The 26,562-nt window shown below is 38.1% G+C and overlaps 2 protein-coding genes across 2 annotated transcripts in view; one reads left to right on the top strand and one right to left on the bottom strand.

The window, feature by feature from the left end:
- IMMP2L (inner mitochondrial membrane peptidase subunit 2) overlaps nucleotides 1-26,562 on the bottom strand; it is a 956,525-nt gene that overhangs the window by 441,957 nt on the left and 488,006 nt on the right. The window lies entirely within an intron of this gene.
- LRRN3 (leucine rich repeat neuronal 3) overlaps nucleotides 13,664-26,562 on the top strand; it is a 41,690-nt gene continuing 28,791 nt past the window's right edge. Inside the window, exon 1 of the mRNA XM_019958752.2 lies at nucleotides 13,664-14,086. The gene's annotated coding sequence lies outside the window, so the exon portion shown is untranslated. The remainder of the gene's footprint in view (nucleotides 14,087-26,562) is intronic.

Genomic DNA, 26,562 nt, shown 5'->3' with positions numbered 1-26,562 from the left:
CAGTTAAAGGTTATTCATGATTCAGAGGAAGGGAAGACAGGGTTCAGGTCGAGCAGGGGCTTCTAGGCCCACACTGGCTGCCTCCTAATACTTCTAGATGGGATACACGGTGGTCTTCAGGTCCTCAACCACTGGCATGGTGGCTACTGATGGCAAGAAGCTCAGACTGACTGGCTGTCCAATACCGCTGTGCTGAAGAAAAACATTAAGTGTGTGCTCTGTGGACGCTGCTCAAAGTTTCACTGGATGACCACATGACACTCAGCCCAATGAGTGGTCCTAAACTCAAGCCTGGGAATCAGACTGATGTGGATTCCAACCCTGGCTGAGTCATCATTCACAAGCCATGCCACTGTAGGGAGTGGGGTATAATCTGCTTCCCCCTTTATCTGTAAAAGGAAGAAAGCATCTGCTTACAAACCAACCCTACTGTATCAAAGAGATGCTGTAAGGAAGTGCTTATTTAGATCAGTATCAGGAACACCACACTCCAGAAATGATACCTAATATTATTAAGTCTTTATTGCTTACCTAATGGACATCTTTCTTTTCCCGGCGTTCTGCTCCTTGTCCCCTATCCTTTAATTTGAGCAGGAATGACAGAGAAGTGCTTTATCCAGGAATAAGCATTTGGTCCAAGTAGAGCTTCCCTCCAGATTTTTCAAACTGGAAATAAGAGAAAGGGATAGTCTCTCTAGAGGTAAAATTGGGAGGTGAAGAATGTGAGAGCTGCTGGTGCGAAAACTTTCAGACATTGTAAAGAAAACTGGCCAGCAGTAAAAGAGAATAAACTCAATACTCCATGACAAGCAGACACAAGACAGAAAAAGAGTCTGTAAGCAAATGTGAGTTTACCACCAACCTGTCTCTGAGATCCAGTTTTCCCCCTTGCCCATATTGTTAGTGCGTTTAAGGCTATACCACCCTCGCTATAGCCCCACCTTTGCACTTGAGCTGGTCTAAACCCAAGTTAGTTTTAACCTAAGCTAGTTTAAATAGTGTTTGTCTCCCTGGCATTTAGTATGAACAGCTATTTACAATTTCAAAATAGAAAAGACTGGCAGAGACCTACTTGTGATTCCTTGAAGAATGCTCTATACATAACCAGAGGTCAACAGATGCCATTGATAGGCAGAACTCAAATTCTGTGAGGCAAAGCTGGCAAACTTATGCATCTGCATTTGACTGGATTTTAGCATTCTTATGCTACTCAGAACTTCTTTTACCCTTCCAAGCTCCTAAATCAGAAACCAGGTGATAAACAGGCTGACTCCAAAGAGAGTCAGGCCTGAATAAAACATACAGAGTGATAGCTAGTACATGGAAGCAACATAGATGCCCATCAGCAAATGAACAGATAAAGAAGTTGTGGTACTTATATGCAATGGAATATTGCTCAGCCATAAAAAGGAATGAATTTGAATCAGTTGTACTGAGGTCGATGGATCTAGAGCCTGTTATACAGAGTGAAGTAAGTCAGAAAGAGAAAAACAAAATATCATGTAGTAACACATATATATGCAATCTAGAAAAATGGTGCTGATGAACCTATTTGCAGGGCAGCAATAGAGATAAAGACATATAGAATTGACTTGTGGACACAGAGAGGAAGGAGAGGGATGAACTGAGAGAGCATTGACATATATATACTGCTGCTAAGTCACTTCAGTCGTGTCCGACTCTGTGTGACCCCATAGATGGCAGCCCACCAGGCTCCCCCGTCCCTGAGATTCTCCAGGCAAGAACACTGGAGTGGGTTGCCATTTCCTTCTCCAATGCATGAAAGTGAAAAGTGAAAGTGAAGGCGTTCAGTCATGTCCGACCCTCAGCGACCCCATGGACTGCTGCCTACCAGGCTCCTCCATCCATGGGATTTTCCAGGAAGGAGTACTGGAGTGGGGTGCCATTGCCTTCTCCATATATATACTACTATATGTAAAATAGCTCGTGGGAAGCATCTGTTTAGCACAGGGAACTCAGCTTGGTGCTCTGTGGTGATCTAGAGAGGTGAGATAGGACATGGGGGTGCGAAAGAGGCTCAACAGGAGGTGATATATGTATAACTATAGTTGATTCATGTTGCTGCACAGCAGAAAACAACACAACATTGTAAAACAACTATCCTCCAATTAAAAATAGCAAACTAAAATAAATAAATTTTATAATGCAAAAATGAAAAAAAAATACAGTTTTAAGAAATGAAGCAGTAACTGTCAAAAATAAATAAGTACTGAGTGCCTACTATCTGCTCAGAACTACCTTTACCTGATCATTTTATTAACTCATTTCTGAAAATATTCTAAAGACCAAACATTAGAGCAGAACCCCTTGTCCCAAATAGTCCTAGTAGAATACAGTAGGGTAAGAAAGAGTCAAAAAAAAATTTAACATCTAAAACTGAGAACTCAGCATTGGCTTCAGTATAAATAATGACAACAAGAATCCCCCATGTCTTCTGCATCGTTGCTAGTTGTAGTAAGTGGTTCCATCCTGAAAAGACTTTCCCTACACTACAAGGAAGGACTCTGTGAACAACCACTGAACAATCAGACAGCGAACTTTAGCTCTGGGCCTCCTAGACTCTCCATCAATGAAGGAAGAGAACCGGATGAGAATGTTAACAGTCATCTTTGTTCTCCCATTTAGTAGACATCAAGCAAAAAAGACATAAAACATTCATGAAAATTCAAACAACTCTAACTTCCCTGATGCAATATATCTGCTGCTGCTGCTAAGTTGCTTCAGTCGTGTCCGACTCTGTGCGACCCCATAGACAGAAGCCCATCAGGCTCCACCGTCCCTGGGATTCTCCAAGCAAGAACGCTGGAGTGGGTTGCCATTTCCTTCTCCAATGCAGGAAAGTGAAAAGTGAAAGTGAAGTCGCTCAGTCGTGTCCGACGCTTAGCGACCCCATGGACTGCAGCCTACCAGGCTCCTCCGTCCATGGGATTTTCCAGGCAAGAGTACTGGAGTGGGGTGCCATTATGCCTAAATATTTTACTGACAAAAAAGTTTATTTTCTCTTGCTCAGAAATCACTGTCTTGATCTCTTGCTTAGACATAAACTTACACCTTTCATTAGTCCCCTTTACAAAAGAACTCATGTAAAGGTAAGAAAATACCAACAGACTTTACCAAAGAATATTGTACAAAATATTATCTCATGCCAACTTGGTTCTTAATTTATGCCTAGAATTTTTATGAACTTACCTGCCATTTGGTTCTTGGAGTTTAATTTCTGCCTAGAACTTGCATGAATCTTAGTGGCTATTTGACCCCAACTGTGTTTAATATGTACTAAGTAATCAAAGAAGATCAAAAGAGGAAGTAGCCACCACTACCACCACCACCAACAAAAAAGAGTAAAATGCAGTCAGGCCAAGACATGCACTTTATTCTCCCATAAATAAGAGCTCTTTTATGAATAACCTCAACTGTAACTGAAGTCACTGATCTGACAAAATTGACCCCTGAGGGGCAGGCTTTGTTTAACTAAAAAATTCTCTGATTTTACTCAAATGCTTAGAACAAAATCAGCACAAAGGAGAGAGTAGTCAATTACTCCATCAGTCACTCAATTGAATTTAATTAATCAAACATTGATTTTTAATATGTAAATGCACTATTGAATATAGGAAGCAAATAAGACATATTTTCTACCTTCAAGTTGCTTACTATCAAGGTTTAGGAAAAATTAAACTGTAAAAGATAGTATGTATTAGAATAAGAGAAATATAACAATAAAAACTAAATTTAAGCTATGATAAAATAAGGAGATACTTATCTCATTGAGATGGAGGTACTACTACTACTAAGCTACTAAGTTGCTTCAGTTGTGTCCGACTCTGTGCGACCCCATAGATGGCAGCCCACCAACCTCCCCCGTCCCTGGGATTCTCCAGGCAAGAACACTGGAGTGGGTTGCCATTTCCTTCTCCAATGCATGAAAGTGAAAAGTGAAAGTGAAGGCGCTCAGTCATGTCCGACCCTCAGCAACCCCATGGACTTCAGCCTTCCAGGCTCCTCCATCCATGTGATTTTCCAGGCAAGAGTACTGGAGTAGGGTGCCACTGGAGGTTCTTAAAAGATGGGGTTTTTGAGCAGAAGCCCTATAGAACTGATTAAGAATAAATAAACTGCAAAGAATCCAACACAAAAAATACTTTCAGGAAATGATAAAGCACTTGATGTAGCTGAGGGATAGGATGTGAATAAGGAAGACAGACAATGACTGGACAGGAATATGGGAAACTTATCACAGTTAGTGATCACAGTAGTCACAAATGTCAGCCTTAGAGTCTGACAGACTTTGGTTCAATTGCTGATGCTGCTTAATAAGCAACTATTGTGAGATTTTGCACACTCAGCTCTCAGTTTTCTGATTTGTAAAATGGGAGTATTAGCTACCTGGTATTCTAATAGGGAGGACGGAAAGAGACAATTCATGAAAAACTCTTAACAGTCAACTTGGCACAGTTGCTGTGTATGTTGTGTGTATGCTCAGTCATATCTGACTTTGCAACCCCACCAGCTGTAGCCTGCCAGGCTCCTCTGTCCATGGGACTTACCAGACAAGAATACTGGAGTGTGTTGCCATTTCCTCCTCTAGGGGATCTTCCAGACACAGAGAGATCTTCCATGTCTCTTGCATCTCCTGCATTGGCAGGTGGATTCTTTCCCACTGCAGCACCTGGGAAGCACTCACAGAACAGAACTCAATAAATGGCATCTACCAAGTCTATGCCCCGCCCAGTAACACTGAAGAAGCTGAATTCAAACAGTTCTATGAAGACCTTCTAGACCCAACACCCAAAAAAGATGTCTTTTTCCTTAGAGGGGACTGGAATGCAAAAGTAGGAAGTCAAGAAACACCTGGAGTAACAGGCAAATTTGGCCTTGGAATACGGAATAAAGCTGGGCAAAGCCTAGTAGAGTTCTGCCAAGTGAATGCACGGGTCATAGCAAACACCCTCTTCCAACAACACAAGAGAAGACTCTGTACATGGACATCACCAGATGGACAACACCGAAATCAGATTGAGTATATTCTTTGCAGCCAAAGATGGAGAAGCTCTATACAGTCAGCAAAAACAAGACCGAGAGCTGACTGTGGCTCAGATCATGAACTCCTTATTGACAAATTCAGACTGAAATTGAAGAAAGTGGAGGAAACCACTAGACCATTCAGGTATGACCTAAATCAAATCCCTTATGACTATACAGTAGAAGTGAGAAATAGATTTAAGGGACTAGATCTGACAGACACAGTGCCTGATGAACTATGGATGGAGGTTCGTGACATTGTACAGGAGACAGGAATCAAGACCATCCCCAGGAAAAAGAAATGCAAAAAAGCAAAATGGCTGTCTGAGGAAGGCTTACAAATAGCTGTGAAAAGAAGGGAAGCCAAAAGCAACAGAGGAAAGGAAAGATACCCATTTGAATGCAGAGTTTCAAAGAATAGCAAGGAGAGATAAGAAAGCCTTCCCCAGTGATCAATGAAAAGAAATAGAGGAAAACAATAGAATGGGAAAGACAAGAGATCTCTTCAAGAATATTAGAGATACCAAGGGAACATTTCATGCAAAGATGGGCTCAATAAAGGACAGAAATGGTATGGACCTAACAGAAGCAGAAGATATTAAGAAAAGGTGGCAAGAATACACAGAAGAACTGTACAAAAAAGATCTTCACAACCCAGATAATCAACGATGGTGTGATCATTCACCTAGAGCCAGACATCCTGGAATGTGAAGTCAAGTGGGCCTTAGGAAGTAACACTACAAATAAAGTTAGCAGAGGTGGTGAAATTCCAGTTGAGCTATTTGAAATCCTAAAAGATGATGCTGTGAAAGTGCTGCACTCAGTATGTCACCAAATTTGGAAAACTCAGCAGTGGCCACAGGACTGGAAAACGTCAGGTTTCATTCCAATCCCAAAGAAAGGCAATGCCAAAGAATCCTCAGACTACCACACAATTGCACTCATCTCACATGCTAGTAAAGTGAGGCTTAAAATTCTCCAAGCCAGGCTTTAGCAATATGTGAACCATGAACTGCCAGATGTTCAAGCTGGTTTTAGAAAAGGCAGAGGAACCAGAGATCAAATTTTCAACATCTGCTGGATCATTGAAAAAGCAAGAGAGTTCCAGAAAAACATCTATTTCTGCCTTATTGACTATGCCAAAACCTTTGATTATGTGGATCACAATAAACCGTGGAAAAGTCTGAAAGACATGGGAATACCAGACCACCTGACGTGCCTCTTGAAAAACCTATATGCAGGTCAGGAAGCAACAGTTAGAACTGGACATGGAACAACAGACTGGTTCCAAATAGGAAAAGGAGGACGTCAAGGCTGTATATTGTCACCCTGCTTATTTAACTTATATGCAGAGTAGATCATGAGAAACACTGGGCTGGAGGAAGCACAACTAGGAATCAAAGTTGCCAGGAGAAATATCAATAACCTCAAATATGCAGATGACACCACCCTTATGGCAGAAAGTGAAGAAGAACTAAAAAGCCTCTTGATGAAAGTGAAAGAAGACAGTGAACAAGTTGGCTTAAAACTCAACATTCAGAAAACGAAGATCATGGCATCTGGTCCCATCACTTCACAGCAAATAGATGGGGAAACAGTGGACATAGTGGTTGACTTTATTTTTCTGGGCTCCAAAATCACTTCAGATGGTGATTGCAGCCATGAAATTAAAAGATGCTTCCCCCTTGGAAGGAAAGTAATGACCAACCTAGACAGCATATTAAAAAACAGAGACATTACTTTGTCAACAAAGGTCCGTCTAGTCAAGACTATGGTTTTTCCAGTGGTCATGTATGGATGTGAGAGTTGGACTATAAAGAAAGCTGAGTGCGGAAGAATTGATGCTTTTGAACTGTGGTGTTGGAGAAGACTCTTGAGAGTCCCTTGGACTTTAAGGAGATCCAACCAGTCCATCCTAAAGGAGATCAGTCCTGGGTGTTCATTTGAAGGACTGATGTTGAAGCTGAAACTCCAATACTTTGGCTACCTGAAGTGAAGAGCTGATTCATTTGAAAAGAACCCTGATGCTGAGAAAGATTGAGGGCAGGAGGAGAAGGGGACAACAGAGGATGAGATGGTTGGATGGCATCACTGACTCAATGGACATGGGTTTGGGTGGACTCCGGGAGTTGGTGATGGACAAGGAGGCCTGGTGTGCTGTGGTTCATGGGGTCGCAAAGAGTCAGACACAACTGAGTGACTGAACTGAATTATTATTGTTATCGTGTTGCTATTTAAATTGCTATATCATAGGTAGAATTGAATACTAAGTTAAGAAGGTTAGATATTTCACTAAACAATACAGCTTCAGGTATAGAAGTAAAATTTCACCCTAAAAGAAATATCTATATTTTTTTCAAAGAAAAATTAAACATTGACTTAGAAAGTCTGAGAAGCAAAGAAGTTAATAAAACCACTCATTATCATGTGGGAAAAAAAGAAATCTCCTAACACTGTTGGTAGGGATGTAAATTGGTGCAGCCATTAAGGAGGACAGTATGGAGATTCCTCAAAAGCTAAAAATAGAGTTACCATGTGATCCAGCAAGGCCAGTCCTAGGCATATATCCAGAAAAGATGAAAACTCTAATATGAAAAGATACATTCACCACAATGTAAATAGAAGTGCTATTTACAAGAGCCAACACAGGGAAACATCCTAAATGCCCATCAACAGATGAATGGATAAAGAAGATGCAGTATATATATATATATATATTTCATTATATATATATCATATATATATAATGAAATATTCAGCCATAAGAGAATGAAATAATGTCGTTTGTACCAACATGGATGGATGGAGCAAGAGATCATTAAACTTAGTGAAACAGTCAAATATCGTATGATATCACGTAAATGTGGAATCTTAAAAAGATAATATAAATGAATATATTTACAAAACAGAAATAGACCTACCAACATAGAAAACAAATATATGATTATTAAAGGCAGGGGTGAGGAGGGATAAATTAGGAATTTGGGATTCACAGATATACATTTCTATAAGTAAAATGAACTACAAGGGCCCACTGTATAGCACAGAGAACTATAGTCAATATCTTGTAATAATACATAATGGAAAATAATCTGAAAAAGCATACACACACACGTAACTGAACCACTTCACTTTGCTGTACACCTGAAACTAACACAATATTGTAAATCAACTATACTTCAGTTTTTTTATTATTTTTATTATTATTATTTTTTTTTTACTTTACAATATTGTATTGGTTTTGCCATACATCAACATGCATTTAAAAATGATGCCATATACAGGTCAGAACTTTATCAAAAACAAAATCCAACCATTATCCCATCAAAGATAACTACTACAAACAGTTTAGAATATTTTCTTTTTTGATAAATTCCTTTTCAGTTATTTCTGTGCAACCTGAAAACCACCTATCAGGCTACTTACCTATTTCCCTGCTATATAGTTTCTAAAAAGTGTATTTTATTCTCTCAATATTTTTCACATGTCTAGAGAAGAAGTTAAAGTCAATCCCCTGAAAGCAAAGAATAAAGGAAGGAGCAAGTTCCTCACGTTTCATCTTATTTCCAACTTAAAAGCAAATTTGCTATAGAATAAGAGGAGGAAGGACAAGCCACTGAAGATCTTCTCTGCTCAGTGTCAGCACCCTTCATCAATGGCCATTCACATGTATTTAACACATCACTTCATCTTTCCAACCAGGCACTTCATCTCTTCAGTGCTCTAATTCTCAAATTGTGCCAGCAATACAAAATTCTGTCATTAACACTCAACAACAGTAACTATATAAAAACATCCTCTGTCTAGTGCATAAAATGTATTCCCTTTTAAAAATAGTATTTCTATTTTTAGCATCCCTTGTTGCGAACTACATTTAATTGGTTGACTCAGTCATCAATCAAGCATTCATTTATTTTGCAAATGAATACTGAGTGCCCTGTGCAGTAAAAAGAGCCTTGACTCTTAAGGCAGACCAAACCGAGTTCAAATTTTAGCTCCATTATTTAATAGTTTTGGGACACTAGAGCAAGTAACCTAACTTCTTTGAGCCAATGTTTCTACACTGTCAAATGAGGATAAAAATATCTTGAGATGTTGTGAAGATTAAGTAACTCTTAAAATTTAAATACTATGAAAGAACAATTTTTACATGTTATGGATACTAAAGTTGAATAAGATATAGACCATCCCTCCTGGAGAATCTTATAAACTATAAAGCAAAATTACAGAAACAATTACAATGTATTTTTTTAAAGTGATGTCATAGGAGGGATAATGAATGCTAGTATGGGTCAAATGAGAGATCATATCTTGTTAGAGGGTCAGAGAAGATTCCATGGGGGAAGCAGCATTTGAACTGAACTAACCTAACTTATTTCTGATAAGTGAAAGGCAGGGACTTAGAATAGAAGGTAGAAAGGGCACCCCAAAGGACACAGTGGAACAAATAATGATGACTATGACAATGATAATAATGACAAGTAATGGTGATTTCAAACATCCATTTAGACTTACTATGTTTCAGATACTTTTCTAAGCTTTTATATATATTAACTACTTTAATTCTCAAAACAATCCTAGGAGGAAACCGAGACACAGAGATGCTAAATTTGTACTCAAGGTCACAAAACTAGAAGTGAAAAAGTCAGCATTCCAACCCAGGTTGTCTGTCTCCAGAAGCTGTGCTGATTCACTACATAAATTACTTCTCTAACGAAAGCTCACAGGCAAACCCTGTCTAGGAGTCCATGAAATAGCAATAAACCTTCACAAACGAGTAACTTAAATTCAACCATTAAATCAACAAATAAATATTTATTGTACCCATATATTCTCTTATTTGATGATATAGGCAGAACTCTGTCAACATAATTTAAGGGCTACAATTACTCATTTATGTTTAAAATTATTTCAAAACATGTTCATTAGAACTAAGTACTCATTCAGGAAACCCTGTATACATTTATTCTGAGGTAGCTGACATGCATATGCAAGTAATACAGTATATTTGCAGTGGATTCTAAAGGGGGAAAAAAACAAAATAAGGGGGAAAAAAAGAATAAGGAAAAGAAGAAAAAGCAGAAAATCTATCAATCATTCAGTAGATGAGAGGGTCTGGAATCAAGATTGCCAGGAGAAATATCAATAACCTCAGATATGCAGATGACACCACTCTTATGGCAGAAAGCAAAGAAGAACAAAATAGCCTCTTGATGAAAGTGAAAGAGGAGAGTGAAAAAGTTGGCTTAAAACTCAACATTCAGAAAACGAAGATCATGGCATCCGGTTCCATCACCTCATGGCAAATAGATGGGGAAACAGTGATAGACTTTATTTTCTTGGGCTCCAAATTCACTGCAAGATGGTGACTGCAGCCATGAAATTGAAAGACTCTTACTCCTTGGAAGAAAAGTTATGACCAACCTAGACAGCATATTAAAAAGCAGAGACATTACTTTGTCAACAAAGTTCCATCTAGTCAAGGCTATGGTTTTTCCAGTAGTCATGTATGGATGTGAGAGTTGGACTATAAAGAAAGCTGAGCGTGGAAGAATTGATGCTTTTGAACTGTGGTGTTGGACAAGACTCTTGAGAGTCCCTTGGACTGCAAGGAGATCCAACCAGTCCATCCTAAAGGAGATCAGTCCTGAGTGTTCATTGGAAGAACTGATGCTGAAGCTGAAACTCCAATACTTTGGCCACCTGATGCGAAGAACTGACTCATTTGAAAAGACTCTGATGCTGGGAAAGATTGAAGGCAGGAGGAGAAAGGGAGGACAGAGGATGAGATGGCTGGATGGCATCACTGACTCAATGGACATGAGTTTGAGTGAACTCCAGGAGTTGGTGATGGAGCAACTGGCGTGCTGCAGTCCATGGGGTGGCAAAGAGTCGGACATGACTGAGCAACTGAACTGAACTGAACTGAGAGGGTGATGTAACAGAAAAATCCTGAAAGACCTCGCGAGTTCTAGTCTTGCTCTCTCTAACCAGATGTGTATACATATTAAGTCTCTTAAACTTTAGGACTCAAGGCATTTGAGCTTAAAAGTTTTATGTTTCTCATTTGATGACCATTCACAATCATGCTAATTCAAAAGCCCTAAAATCTTCATCCTGTCACAATTTAAAGTCTTCACATGGTACTGTATTACGTAGACGTGATAATTAAATAATTTAATGTGTCTTTCTGGAGACCTCTCATTACTAATAAATGATTGATGCGATGGAAAAGTAAATCTAAAACATACAGTGCTTCTACTCAGCAGCTGTTGTTCTTGTAGCAAAAAGGAAACTACAGCCAAGAAACAAAATCCTCATCTTTTCATCCAAAGTCAGTTACTTTCTCTCACACTGAAATCTCATTTCTAATGTCCCATGAAATCTTTTGAACTTATCATGTACCTACACAAAAAGGGCAACTGCAAGAAAAGCCATCTCATCTCCCACATGTCAAAAAAGGTAATCAAAGGAAGTTAAAACAACTTCCTATGATAGAGCATAAGGTAGCATTTAAAATATTCCACTCTTGCTAAATTAAAACTTAGATTTTTTTGATATCTGAAAGAGACTAAAATTTATAATAGTTACAATTGTTGGTTTTATTTATAAACCATGAATGTAGTTTAATCATCTATCTGCTTGATTATCACTACTCACTCTCATTATGGGAGGCCATTATACTTGGTTTGATTATTGGATTTGTCAATTGTATGGTCAACACCAATCAACCAAAATGAAATGCTTAAGGAACCAATGGTATAAAACTCAAATTCCTTTTTCAAGTATTTAACACAGTTTTAATATAAGTTTTCCATAGGTAAAAATAAAAATCTGCCAGTGGTGAAATTATTTTGAATAGGCAAGAAACTGGAGCTGGAGAGAATAAAACTGGGGGGAGTTACTATTATCACAAGTACATTAAATTAAGTATAGACACAGTGTATCACAACATCCCCAACACTGGACTACAAATTCCTAACATTTACAGAGAAAGTGCTAGATTGCCTACTGTAAAGAATAAAATCTTGCAGTAAAATTCTGAAATAAGTGCTATTAGGTTAATGGAGAAGCTACTTTTTTCTTGAACTTAGTTTTATTCAAAAGGTTAAGAATTATTTGAATACAGTTTCTTAAAAGGAAAAAAAAAAACAAACATTTGGGAACATTTTAAAGAACACCACAGAGCGAAAATATTTAGTAGTTAGAAACAAAGTTGGTATTACAATTATAATAAATGTAAACTGTTGGTCTATGTCATTTCAATAAACACTTAAGGAGTAATTAGATGTGAAGCTTGCCCCCATCCCCACCCCCAGTAAATCCAGTAACACGTAAATGCCATTTCTTTGTGTTCCACTAGAGGGTAGTCTCTCAAAACTAGGGCTGGAGTCATGAATCTATGCTGTTTTTGACCTGTTGCTAAATTAATCCTCATGTATCATTGTTTTCAACAAAATGTTTCTCTAGTATGCTAATTAAGGTTTTAACACATGCATTTTGAAAAACTGTCTATTTGCTCATAGATGTCCTTGTAGAAATAAACACCGTTATGCTTTCACTTTTCACTTTCGTGCATTGGAGAAGGAAATGGCAACCCACTCTAGTGTTCTTGCCTGGAGAATCCCAGGGACGGGGGAGCCTGGTGGGCTGCCGTCTCTGGGGTCTCACAGAGCCGGACACGACTGGAGCAACTTAGTAGTAGTAGTAGTATGCTTTGCTGTGTTTCTTTTCTAAATTTCAGATAATTTAGTGTTTTACATATGTGTACAGAGTATATTTTTCTGGTAAATATAAGTTCAGACTTAGCAAGTCTAAGAACAAACAGAAATCATTTTCTCGAGGATTTAATTTTATTTCAGGAGAAATGCTTTCCCAGAGTAGTAAAACATACACTCTAAACACACATACACACAAACACCATGGCACATGTACTCATTCATATGTGGCTGGCAAATTAACTTCATCACATAAGGAGAAGTGGTTGAATGTTAACTGGAAGAATATATACCCCCTTAATATGCCAATGTACTGAAAGGTAGTGAAGCAAATATATGTGTTACTTAAAAAAACAAAAACAAAAACAAAAAACTGGTCATTCCAGGTAAGAAAAGCCATTGCTTAAAAAAAATAAAGATTATTGAACAGCAAACGCATATCCTAAATTAAGTAGGACTTACAGAAAACCAAATGCCACTCAAAACAATTTCAAGCTGTTCTTAAATTATACTGCCTTTGGTGAACTTCTCAGAGGAGTCATTGGAGGCTCTGCATCTCTCCCAGGTGCTTTTAATATTTGGGAAATCCTTGTTAGTAATGTGCCCTGCTGTTTTCAGAGAGAAAACACAGTGTCTGAGCGACTGAGAACCCCAAAATGAGAAAACTTGTCAAAAATCCCTCTCTCTGAAAAAAAAAAAGGAAGGAAAGAAGGAAGAAAGGAAGGAAGGAAAGGAGGGAGGGAGGGAATGATACCTAAGAAAACAAGCAAGTCTGTTTCATTTATTTGTATCCTAAGCAGCAGTGTCATAGAACAGACAGGTTGTTTCAGCCAACCAGACGCGAGCAGCTGCGAGTGCTACATCTTGGCAGTCCGAAGCGATTGGCTCCTCTCTGGGGAGTGGAGGGTGTTCAGTTATTAATGACCGCTGAGCAGGCAGCACCATGTCAGTGTGACAACTGATCGGGTGAACGACGCACCACTAACCACCATGGAAACCAGGAGAAATAAAGCCAGCTCCTAGGATCTCTCTTCACTGGATTGAAAGGCTCAGCCTGCCGCTGACTGAGAGAAAGAGTTCGGGGGAAAAAGAAGGAATCCTCGCTGTAACCTCTCGCCTTCGTTTATATTTTAGAATACAGAGATAAGCTCGCTTGGTCGTGTGAATACCTATAGTACACGTTTGTGTATACTTTGGTACACACACATATGCACCAATTTCCACCCGGGCAAGAACACAACCATGTGATTATTGCAACTAAGGAATTGAGGAATCCAGCACGCAGGGACACGGAAGGGGGTGTAGCACTGAGACGCTTTTGCAGGGTAAGTTTGAAATATACATTTCTATTTAAATATGCTCTCTTTCCTGTTCAGTTGATGCTTTTTTTTTTTAAAACACTTAAATTCTCTTTTGATGTTGTCTTCTTGTGTGAATTCTGAGAGCAGTTTTCTTTCCATTTCACTTTTGAGACGAAATTCAAATGCAAAAGCCCTCCGGCTCTGTGTATGCTTTGCTGTGTTTGTGGGATTCTCCAGCATGAATTTTACTAGCTTGAACGCCCATCAGAGGATGTGAGTGGGAGAGAAAAAGCAGTGCTGGGGGTTGGGGGGAGTAGAGAAGGGGAGAGAGAGAGAGAGAGAGAGAGAGAGAGAGAGAGAGAGAGAAAGGGGACAGCAAGAGAGAAGACCAGAGGAGAAAAGGAGACGAAGAGAGGGGCTAGGGGATTTTTGCTTTTTCTTCACATTATTTGAATGAAAAGCAGATCACAAATCATTCTGCGCTGTGAAACCAGCCTCAGAGATGGGGCATTTTTCTCCCTTTTCACCTAGTGGTTGGAGATAAAGGCAAATGCTGCTGTTAAGTCAAGAGTAAAACCACTAAGCAGAGTGGCGAAAAGAGCATATCACAAACAGTTATTGAATTTCTGCCAGGCTACATCTTACAGATTGGGGTAAAGGACTTCCCTTTAATAACATCCCCTCACTGGTCTGAAGGGACAGTGCAAATGTCTGATTGCTAATGCAGCTGCAACTGACACACTCTAGGTAAAAGGATCCCATGAACCAGAAGAGTTCTAATCTTCTTTGGTAATTAACAGGATCGCAGCAGGATGGCTTTAAAGTACATCTCCTATTTAAGAAGATTGTTTGTTCAAACGAACTGCTATATTCCCTTTGCTCTTACTCAGCTAGCAGGCTTAATTCACCTCTAATTTATTCATTTTTAACAATATGTCCTTGTTTCCGTGCCTCTAATTTTCGTGAAAGCAAGCTATGAGAATGAGTCGAACCTTCTTCATTTAGTGAAATGGGGACAATGTGAAAACAAAACAAAAAAAAAGGAAGAAATAAGGATTCACAAAACCTACCTAGAACATACTGTGCCCTCTCACAATAAATACTGCTTACACCCTGTATTTCTCTTTAGTTTCAGAAGCAATGCCTTTGAGACAGAATTACTCTCAGTAAACTATGAGCGTCCATGCGGTGATGATTCATGGAATACAGTGTGGGTTACTTTATACTTCCAGGCATGTAAAAGGAAGCCAGCTACTTAGAACATGAGTATGTTCATGGAAACATTCACTGCCCCCCTTAAAGGATCCTGTAAAGACAGTAAAAGAAACCAAGTATTTACATTTTATCTCTAGGAGCTCGCTCTCCTTCCTTCTTCTAGTTCAGCTAACCAAATAGTTAATGGAGACTGCTTCTTTTGAACTGCAGGTTATTTTTTTCTACCACTGTGATTTCAGAGTTATTATTGGTTTTCTAGTTTATAATATGAGCCGAAAGAAAAAGACAATAACCAGCCACTTAGATCCTGCCACTTTCCCATTAATGTGTCAAAAATGAGTCACTTTACAATGTGTAATGTAAGAAGTCAATTAATTCCAGTGACCTTTGTAAATGATGACAGTAAAGCAGCTCTGACAACATGCCATAGGCTTCGATTTTCCCTCTGTAAAATGAACAAGTTTAAGAAGAGGTTTCCTGCCTAGAGTGAAAAATGAAAGATGCTGAAGGATTAGCTTGAAATATCGGCAGGCTTGCTTGCTCTGCCTCAAATGCCACACGCAATCTATAGAAAAACAAAATGATTTATTACAAAGAGGAAAAGGTGTAGCATTTGCTTTTCTGCTATTTACTAGGAGTGTACCTTCTGCCACAGAACAGATCTGATATTTTGGAGGGACCTCCTAAGTTCCTAGCCAAGAGAAAAGCCTGAAGCTGATATTCAACCTCCAGATTTCAAACTCCTGTATAGTGTAGCATTGCAGTATTGATTTCAGTTTTTCTCAGACCTTTTCTGGGGAAACTTTCCATACCAAACACATACATTCTTAAATCCTACCCAACCTCTTTTAAAATTACAATCAATGACACCTAAGAACAGTGGATTCACTCTTTAACCTTGGTAAAGCTCACATACATATCTTGTGGATTACAGAGATCAATAATGTGCCCACTTGAGTCTGAGAGATACCATCACTCCAGGCCCCCAGGGTTGTCACTCAGTGTGTGCCAGGGAGTTTAGTGATCTGACTGGCATCTACCAATGCCAATTGATGGACATATCAGCATGCCTGGAAGACTAAGCTACAGTCTCCCCACATCATGTAGCTATACCAAAAATAATAGCTTTCTGGCAAGACAAGCATCAAAGGACCATCTTTTCAGAGTGTTGCTTGTCACAGGCAACACGCTGAGTTAGAATGCTGATGAGTAGGTGGAATTTTTACCTTTGGTTGTTGTTACTGCTGTTAATGACTTAAAACACCATGTTATCAGTTTTTTAAGCCAGCAATTTATGGACCTATGAAAACCATAATCAACTTATAATTCACTAATTATATTTTATTATTTTTGTTCTTTTTTACACCAACTCTATTTTTTTTTTGGTCATAAAATGGTTTAATATTTTACTTTCTTCTCCTCCACTCTGAATTTTTCCTGGTGCAAAATGCCTTTGTAAAGTGACATTGTGATGTTTACTACAAAATAATTATGTTGAAGAGAAAGGTTTGTAATCTGAGTTACAAACTAACACTTATGTAAATGAAATAGTATTACTTAATTAGCAGCCCTTGAAGATGGTCATAGATGAGATATTTGTTGGGGAATCTGAAGGAGATCATTTAAAAGGAAGCTAGTTGCATGCTAAAAAAATGAGTCCCCATTTCTAGCTTCAGTGAAGATGCCCCCAAAGAATAATTTAAAATATTGTTGCCCCGACCTGTCTGGATAAACACTGGACACATCTGCAGCCACCTAAATGGACCATGGAGACCTGGATGTGAAGGTTTACCCACTCAGGTGTCACTCCTTGGTCCCATGCAACTGAATAAAGCAGGCACACATGAGGCAACAGATCAGCATCTTATCCACACTGCCAAAGATAAAACTCTCTGAGGCTGGCTACGCGACCAGCACGTAGGCATGCTTCTCACTGTAGCAACTGAACACAGGTCCCGCGCAGAGCGCAGTGAACACCTTCCTGCCTCTCTCCTGATGAAGTGATGTCTGGTTGGACACCTAGCAAGGAGATTGTGACAGCAATTGTTCCCTCAGCCACAAACTAAAAGGCAATCAAACTTCACATAAAGAAAGTAGGTGGTGCCAGAGGATAAAGAAGTAACAGGGAGAAATACAAATGTTTTATGTTGATGAGAGGAGTAGAACTAAATCTCAGCAGACGCTGTTTAGAAATTGTTAAGACTAGGGAGCAGAGATTCCAAATGCTCATCTCAAACTTTGTGAAGAAATGCAGTGCCCACTGGGCTATCTATTATTATATATTTGCATAATTGTCATATTTGTATTTAACTGAGGGCTATTTTTTAAGGTGTCATTCATAAACATACATTACTCAACCTTGGTGTGGGGAAATGAAGACGGGGAAGAGGTTTTCATGTAATAGTAGTACAACCTTCGGAAAAGGCTCTAATATGCTCATTTCACTGGTGAAGAAACTGGGGCCCAAAGGGTTTAACATCTTTACCCCAAGACACTCAGCTCTTTATGGAGGTCTAGGGCAGAAGCCCTACAGTGATCCCTCCAACAGTCTGCTAAAGATCTGCCTACACCCTCTTCCAAAGATAATATTCTTTAAAAAGTATAAGTAAAGGCTGATAGATATGAGCACCCACCCACCCCCCAAAAAAATCCTTAAGTAGATTTTTCTCCAGATAATCAAGTACTCTTAAAGTTAGAGCAGATAGTCAACAATAGAAGCAATAACTATTTATCTCGGGCTTCCCTGGTGGCTCAGATGGTAAAGAATCTGCCTGCAATGCAGGAGACCTGGCTTTGATCCCTGGATCGGGAAGACCCCCTGGAGAAGGGAATGGCTTCCAGTATTCTTGCCTAGAGAATTCCATGGACAGAGGAGCCTGGCAGGCTAAGCACATGGGGTCGCAGTCAGAGATGACTGAGCAACTTCACTTGATTGAAGTATCTCACAACCAATATTTCAAATTCATAATCTGCCTTTGAGATATAGTCTACTGTATTCTGTAATGAGTCATAAAAATTAGACCCTTGCCCTGGTTTTAAAACATCTTAATAATAATGCTGCTATCCTTCACCTATTCAGCTATTGGTCTTCTACTATAATTCAGAGTTCCCAGGAATTCTGAAGAGACTCTCCAATCCTCTTTTACTGGGTTAACTGTAATATTTTAAGGCACTTACAGGTGTCCTCTTTATATGCAGTGTCCATTCTCATGTTTTGCTTCTGCACCTCACAGAGGAGATGCTCAGAATAGTTATACCTACCTTCATCTCGCCATCTCCCCCATTCTGCGTTACTTTTACATTTCCATCGTTAGGGTGAGAAGCACTGTAGACAATAAGCTAATGCCTTAATTTCACAGCCCTATTTTTTTTCTTCTTAGCAAATTTCTTTCTCGGTGTGCTCTCCAAATTTTGCTAAGATAATAGTAATGAACTGACTTTAAAACTTTGGGGAAATAAAGGAGAATAAATTAAAAAAAAAAAAAAAAAACAGTAATCGTGACTCCTCTAGAACTATCCTGTATACAGAGTAAATGACGTTTCTTCCTCCCAACAACCTGCTGGGGGAGTAATGATGATGATCATTTTTCTTGTAGGACTGAAGAATGAAGCTCTGTGAGGTTAAAGACCTCACACAGTAAGGGAACTAACACATGGAGGGTGTGGGTATCCTGACTCCAAAGATGGCACAGCACCAATCACAGTACCTGGCTCTTTGTGAGCTGATCAGTAAATGTCCATTCTCTTTTTTCTGAAATCACACTCTAGCCTAATCCTTTCAAGATTTGTGCCCTTTGCACCATACCACAGTATGGGTGGATAGATCATTCCAATTAAAAATCTGCACTTCTTAATTTAAATCATAGCTAATAAAATGCCCAAGATAAATTAAAGAAACACACACACACAACCAACCTCTATTCTTGGAGGAAAAGACTGCATGTCTTCAACCTACTCACCCATATGTTTGTCTGACAGCATTAGCGCTCTGATAAACAGATACTTGGCAAAGGTATCAAAAATTGGATAAAATGTGATGAGTAAGTTTTTCAGGCGTGTTCAAGATTGTTGGAAAATTATGAGCAAAGTCTTCAAAGTCGTTTGAAGCACCACCAATGGATAACGTCTATTAGAAAGGCAGCCTGTTTGACATCTCTTTTCTAGTTAGTCTTGGAGAGAAAATGGCACACTAAGAATTCAAAATGCCAGTAAATTTATTCAGATTATTCTGAGGGCCCTGAGGGAGATTTTTATCTTTCATAAGTAATGTCATCCTTGGAATAAATGAAAATTCCTAAAACACATGTTCCAAAGGTTATCTTGCCAAGCTTTACTTTCAGAAAGTAAAGCATTCCACACATAATAGCTACTCTGTTTAGGAAGGAGTGTAAACATCACCACTTTTTTCCAAGTCTGCACTGAAAAGGCCCATGGACTCCCCAATGACCCACTGAATCAATTAAAGGCTTAGCATCAACAAGAAATATTTTCTCTTCCCAGAGGCCTAAAACCTCTGGGATTTAATTCCTTGAGGAGTGAGAGAGGAGGCAGTTTCCTGACTTGTACAAAGCCATGACTCCAGGAATGGGAGAATGTATTCCCCTGGGATTGAGCCTGCTAATGTGCCATGGCTAAGCAATGGCCTTCAGGAAGTCTCTGGACTCACAACACTTACCAGTGGCAAAAGTAATATTGAGTACTTTGATTCCAGGAAATACTTAAAGAGGCATTGTGGTAGAGAGGACTGGAATGAGCTTTATTACAATGCTCTCTAAAGTTAGGAAATTATATTAATAAAATTACTATAAAGAAACAAGGGCAAATGTTCCAGCAAATTTATTCCACTGATAAAATTTGGTCCATGATATGTTTCAGTCTCATCACATTGAAAGGTCAAGGCATTTAAATTACATTGTCAGAAATTTACTTTTGTTTCAAAACAAAATAAAAACTCAAAAAATGTTAACAGACATGTATTTTCTGAGATACAATTCACATTGGCCTTTATGTCATTAGACTGTTATTCTCACCGCTTTATTCATATGCCTGAGACATACCAGTCTTATTGCTATTTGCTAACAATGTCTCTGGGCTCCGTATTTAATTTTGTTGAAAAATCAGTCAGAAAAATAAAAAAATCAGAAACACCAAATAGACAGAATATGGGATCATAATGGACTTTTCTGAAATTTCAGTAGTGGTAGGAGGTAATTTACATCTAAACAAACGGTATTTTGATTTCCAAGACCAAGGGGTTAATGGCCTTATACTACGCATGCCTAAGGCATTGAGAGTAAAACAAAAGAGCAGGTGAAAATGAACCTGAAAGTAGGTGGCAATGCTGTTATCACTGAAGAGAAAATGCAAGAGCATGGAGTGAAAAGAACAATGCAACCGCTATATCTGAAAAAGAAATATATTCTAAGCACTTATAAAACTTGGACACTATTTTCCTAATAATTATTTGAATGAAAAGCATATAAAATGCCATTATAAGATAGAGCTTAGACTATTCATCCAAGTCAATTCTTTGTGTGAATAGATGAGCTGATTCACTTACCAAACATATAAGTTATATCTGTTCCACTTATTGTAGTTGATCATCCACACATTTTTTTACACAGACACTACAGCTGCTCAAAGAGTGTCATAAAGTGAGTTTCAGCAAACTTTTGAAAATCAATGAGACATTTGCCAAAGTGCCATCTCCTTAATCAGTTACTTTACTTTTAATGAGCAAGCAAATTCCATGTAAATACCGGTCTCATTTTTCATTATACTACAAACTGTGTCTGTCACAGTCTTCTGCTATAGGACAAAATGGCCAAAGGAATGAAGAATTACATGTTTTATGACCTAAAATACTGTTAGCAGAGACCTTATGAGTTAAAATTGCATTATGTCTCTTTGATAATCGTTACTGGCTAAGGAAATGATCATGATATTAGCAGAACTCATTTATTATGCTGCACACAGGCATTTTCTGTGCCCAGCAATGCTAAACACTTCATGGGCATGTTATCATTTACCCCTCACAATAATCATATCAAACTATTATTAGTAATTATTCTAATAGTAATTAGTATCAATCCCACTTTACAACTGAGAGAATAAGATTTAGTGAAGAAAAAGCAACTTGCCTCACTTAATTAAAGACAGACAGCTTGGCTGTAAAGATCATGCCTTTGTACACCAGGCAACACTGCTTCCTTGTTGGAATTACCTAAATATAACTGGTCTACACTGCCTTCCAGATCTCAGATTCTCTATCCAAATACAATCTCCCAATTTAGCATTTCACAGAATGCATTCTTCTTATACTAGGGTATCATCTATTGGCAGCATTCACTCACATTTTCTTCTTTTATTTGTTTCTGAGAAAAAAGTGATGATTTACTTAGTTGTATTTGAGTATCATCCACTTGCTCAACTAAAATGATTGCTGCAGTGCACAGCCAGATTATTTAACTGGCACCTTATGGGCTTACAGTCTTCTTCCTTCACCATTTTTCCATCAAGTAGAACTCAACATGCTTCTTTAACTGAGGTCACCCAGCACAATAACCGACACAAAGAAGAAATACAAAGCTTAGTCCGTAAGTCTCAATTTTCATTATTTATAACAAGCCTTCTGGGGTCCAGTTCCAGTCTGTGGATCCTTCCTTTCTTCATGCATTCTCCTTTAAACAAAGAAGGTCAAAACAGTCTGAACTCTATTTCACTGCTAGTATGACCATCAGTTGTCAATGAAATTAATCAGTCCTCCTCATCATCAGTAAGCTCCTAGCTCTGTAAAGATAGTTGATGAAAGCTGTAATCCATTTTCCAAACAGAGCATGCTGAGCCAAACCTAAAACTTCAGCAAAACTCTTCTATCCCAGCTCTTTGCAAAACTTCAGAGTTTCTCGCTGAGTGACCTCCTCAAAGAACTATCAGGGGAGTCCTTCAATCTGGCTGTCCTACACAGAAAAAGCTGAATGTGAAATTAGGGCCAAATGTTACTGAGGATTCTCCCAATGATAAAGAATAATGTTGAAAGAGCTCACATTCAGCTGTCTTTTCTTGTCAGAGTCAACTATTTTTAAAAAAATTATCATTAGGCAACTGAAAAATGAATTTAAGCTGGAGGTGATAAAAGGTAAAATATCTGTGCATCATGAATAACCTAACAGATATGAAATAAAATATTTTTAGAATTTTAAATTAATTAAAAAAAAATTTTTTTTCCTGCTATTTCTTACATTCATACGTAATGATGAGGAGGAAGAGGAGAAAGGGGGGATGCTGGCCAACAGTTATTCAACATTAAGATTTTTACATACCTCATCTCACCTAATATCTCAGCTCCATGAGGGAGCAGAGGCTTAGGAAGGGGAAGCATTTGTCCAATTTACCATTGTACCAGGGTCCTGATTTGAATCCTGAATGTTTGACTCTTAAAATCATGCTATTTGCCTCCCATAACATATATAAATGAGAATAAGCATAATATATTTCTCCTTTGGGAAGCATTTTACTTTTCATGCAGAAGCATTCAACAACAGTTTCTTTCTATAGTAGTAATTTTCTCAGCAAAGTTCAGAAAACATATAATAATCAGTCAAACTTCAGTTTTAGCACATGTCTGACTCAATTAGTATTTCATGAACAATATAATAGCCCTTATTATAATACAACTAATCTAAAAGAAAATTATTACTTGTAGATTTTCTATTTGATTATTGCCATTAATTTGTGCAATTTCAAAAGTGTAATGAAAAAAAAATGATTATAGTTGAATTCCAAAAGGACTTGTGAACATCTAAGATCTTTACCATTTTTTAGGGAATGGATATAAGGAATAAAACAAGGGAAGTTTTCCAGGTCATAAATACCTTGCAAACTGACCATGCAGAAAAATATTTCAACTCTTTCCTTCCTCCTTCAATATAGCTCACCAGATTTGAGAACTATTTGAAACTTATTTATATTTTTATACATTGTGTACATCCAGGAAAAAATGACAAACACTTATAAATTCAAATCTAATCCACAAAAAATGTTTTCCTATCTAGAATAGTAACTCCTCCTCAACCACCATATCCTGCCCCCTTGAATATAGCTTACCAGATTTGAGAACTATTTGAAACTTCTTTATATTTTTCTACATTCTGTACACCCAGGAAAAATGACAAACGCTTATAAATTCAAATCTGCCCCACAAAGAATGTTTTCCTATCTAGAATAGTAACTCCTCCTCAACCACCACATCCTGTCCCCACTCTCCTTTCCACCCAACCCTGAAGGTAGTAGTAGTATATTCCCATCTTAACTTCACTTAAGCATGAGGTTTTTCTTTTCAGATAATTATGTTTAATTATAAATCAATGTACCACTCTATCTACTTACTTGATAGAGAGTTCTATGAATCTTTGAAAGGAAAGATATTCTAAAATAATTTATGATTTAGTCATTCACTTAGACATGCCCCATCATGGCTATATAATCAATGACTAAGAATGCATCCAAAGTCAATGAAAAGAACCTTGAGATATGCATAAGAAATTATGTACAGCATTTATTTGCTGGTATATAATACAACAACCAGAACCATATCTATCTAAATGTTCTCATCTTAACAGGTGTCATTCTATTAAGATTTTACAAGGCATATATTCCAAAAGTATTTTGAAGCATAGTGCCTAGATGTAACATATACATTTATTTTTATATTTTGATTCACTTTTAACATTAAAGGAAATTTCAGTAAGGTGTAAATGTGATGATTGACATCAAATTCACAGTGTTTATGTTTAACACAGAATCTTAGAATCTCTAGGAGTGACACCTAATGATTTTTCAAAGTTTCAGAACAAGTGGTTAAAGATTCAAATCTTTTTTCATTGTTCATTTTCTGCCATTTTTATTTTAGTTTAGAAAAATTGCTTATTATTGATGAACAACTACTTGCTTGAATGTATACAGAATATACATGCAGTAGGTATATTGTGTTGTATTTTTCCCAAGAAAAGACCAAGCATAGGGTAGAGCTAGATGAGACAGGGGTTTGCTTGACAGGGATATGACTGAGATGTTTAAGTAGACATTCTTAGTTAATATGCCTGTGAGACTGTGGTAAGAAGAGTCTCCAGTCTAAAGAGGAGCACTACCTATAGTCATTTCTTGGTACTGAGGGGTACCCAGAAGCCACCGCTGGCATCATTAATGAATCAATTCTACACTCCCTTTGCATTTGCCTTCAAATTCCATTGAAGAATACAAGGAGTCAGATCTGGTATAACAGAATCATGAAATTGAAAGAGATTTTACAGATATTAAGTCACTTGCTCAAAGTGACCTCACTACTTCAAAACATAACTGGAACCAGAAGCCAGGTGATTCAATCCTGCCCAGCAGTTAGTTCACAGCACACTGACTGTGATGGCAGAGCTTCAAAAAGACTGGACCATATGCTCCCATCAAATCATTCCTTTTCTTAAGCACCATTATGACCGAAAGTTCCCAAACTCAACCTTGTAGAGAAACCCAGCAGTTTCTTCCCTGGGAAGGGCCCGTATTTGTACAACTCTTTGCTGCTGGAGTCTGGCAGAAGCCCAATATGCCATCATACAGTCACTCCTCAAGACGCCTCTTTAGATTGACATTTTACTGACATTAATGTGTTGCTGCTGCTCTGCATCAAGCATGTTAATTACTTGGGACCCAGATTTTGAATTTGTGCTCTAAAGTGGTTTTAGCTGAAGAGTTGTTTGTTTCATTTTTAAATCAAATAAGAGAGAGAGAGAAATTATTAAATGGAAAGTCACAAATTAAAAAAATGGCAACCACATAAAAACCAATTTCATAATTATCCAAAATGGAAATAGAATGATACAGTTCTTTGTGTTATTTTATTGGAATTTTATTGGAAATGTCTACAACTTTTGGATATTCCATCCCAAATTTAAAAGCCTCTAGGTCATTCTGTCCTAATCCTCTTTGCTGGGACCTAAGAAGCTTTGTAACGTACAAAATAATTACAATCTTTGAAATTACAAATCTCATTTTAAACTTATATTTTAACTTTTTCTAAAAATCCTATCATAGATTTTCTTCCAAAAGAATGCATGGTATCGATTAATGAGTACTTAAAGTCCTGAGTTGCTAAATTAAAATGTTTAAATTGCTAATGATAACATGAACTTCTTTTAAAGAACAGTGTCCATTTATCAAAATGACTTCAGATATAGTTTTTATTTTCTCTCATTTGAAAAATCCTTCTTATAAGTACTGCTGCTGCTGCTGCTGCTGCTAAGTCGCTTCAGTCGTGTCCGACTCTGTGCGACCCCAGAGACGGCAGCCCAGTAGGCTCCTCCGTCCCTGGGATTCTCCAGGCAAGAACACTGGAGTGGGTTGCCATTTCCTTCTCCAATGCATGAAAGTGAAAAGCGAAACTGAAGTCACTCAGTCCGACTCTGTGCGACCCCATGGACTGCAGCCTACCAGGCTCCTCCATCCATGGGATTTTCCAGGCAAGAGTACTGGAGTGGGGTGCCATTGCCTTCTCCTTATAAGTACTAATGAATGACATTTAAGTTACATTCTAACAATCTCTTTAAGATATATTTCCCCCCAAGTATAACCATATCTTAAGAAATGACCGCTGTCCTATCCCATCATCTCAAAAAAGTTATGCTAGCATTTTTGCAGATTTATATTTAACCACTGTACTTCTAGTACTCTATCAATTTCAAAGCCAACTTAATACAAGCATTCAGGCACATACGTATATACTTGCCCACACACCAACACTGGACTTTTTCTTAACATCTGCCAACTGTTAATAGTTTTTACCAGCGTCTAGCTGTGTTTATTTGTACCTGGTTTCTAATAATTTTTCTTCTTCTAAGACATGCCATAGAACTGAGGTAACAAATACTATATTGAATTTTAAGAATTATTCTCACAGGGATAAAAAGCAAACAAACAAACTGCAAGGCAAGTAAAATTCTATTACCTCGAATGCAAATCAGCCTAATGTCATTCAGGTAGCTCTATTTTGCTCTGCTACTTCTCCTATTCCAACATCGCCACCTCCAAACTAAATTTAAGTTACAACAAATTCTAAATTAATTTGACCATTATTTTGAGTATTAGTGGACTTCCCAGGTAGCATTAGTGGTAAATAACCCGCCAGCCAGTGCAGGAGACGTAAGAGACTTGGGTTCCAACCCTGAGTCCAGAAGATTCCCTGGAGGAGGGCATAGCAACCCACCCCAGTATTCTTGACTGGAGAACGCAATGGA

Source organism: Bos indicus, chromosome 4, assembly GCF_029378745.1.
Source record: "Bos indicus isolate NIAB-ARS_2022 breed Sahiwal x Tharparkar chromosome 4, NIAB-ARS_B.indTharparkar_mat_pri_1.0, whole genome shotgun sequence".
NCBI classification, from domain to species: domain Eukaryota; kingdom Metazoa; phylum Chordata; class Mammalia; order Artiodactyla; family Bovidae; genus Bos; species Bos indicus.
Note: the sequence above shows the minus strand (reverse complement) of the source record. Positions and strands in the feature narration are given on the sequence as shown.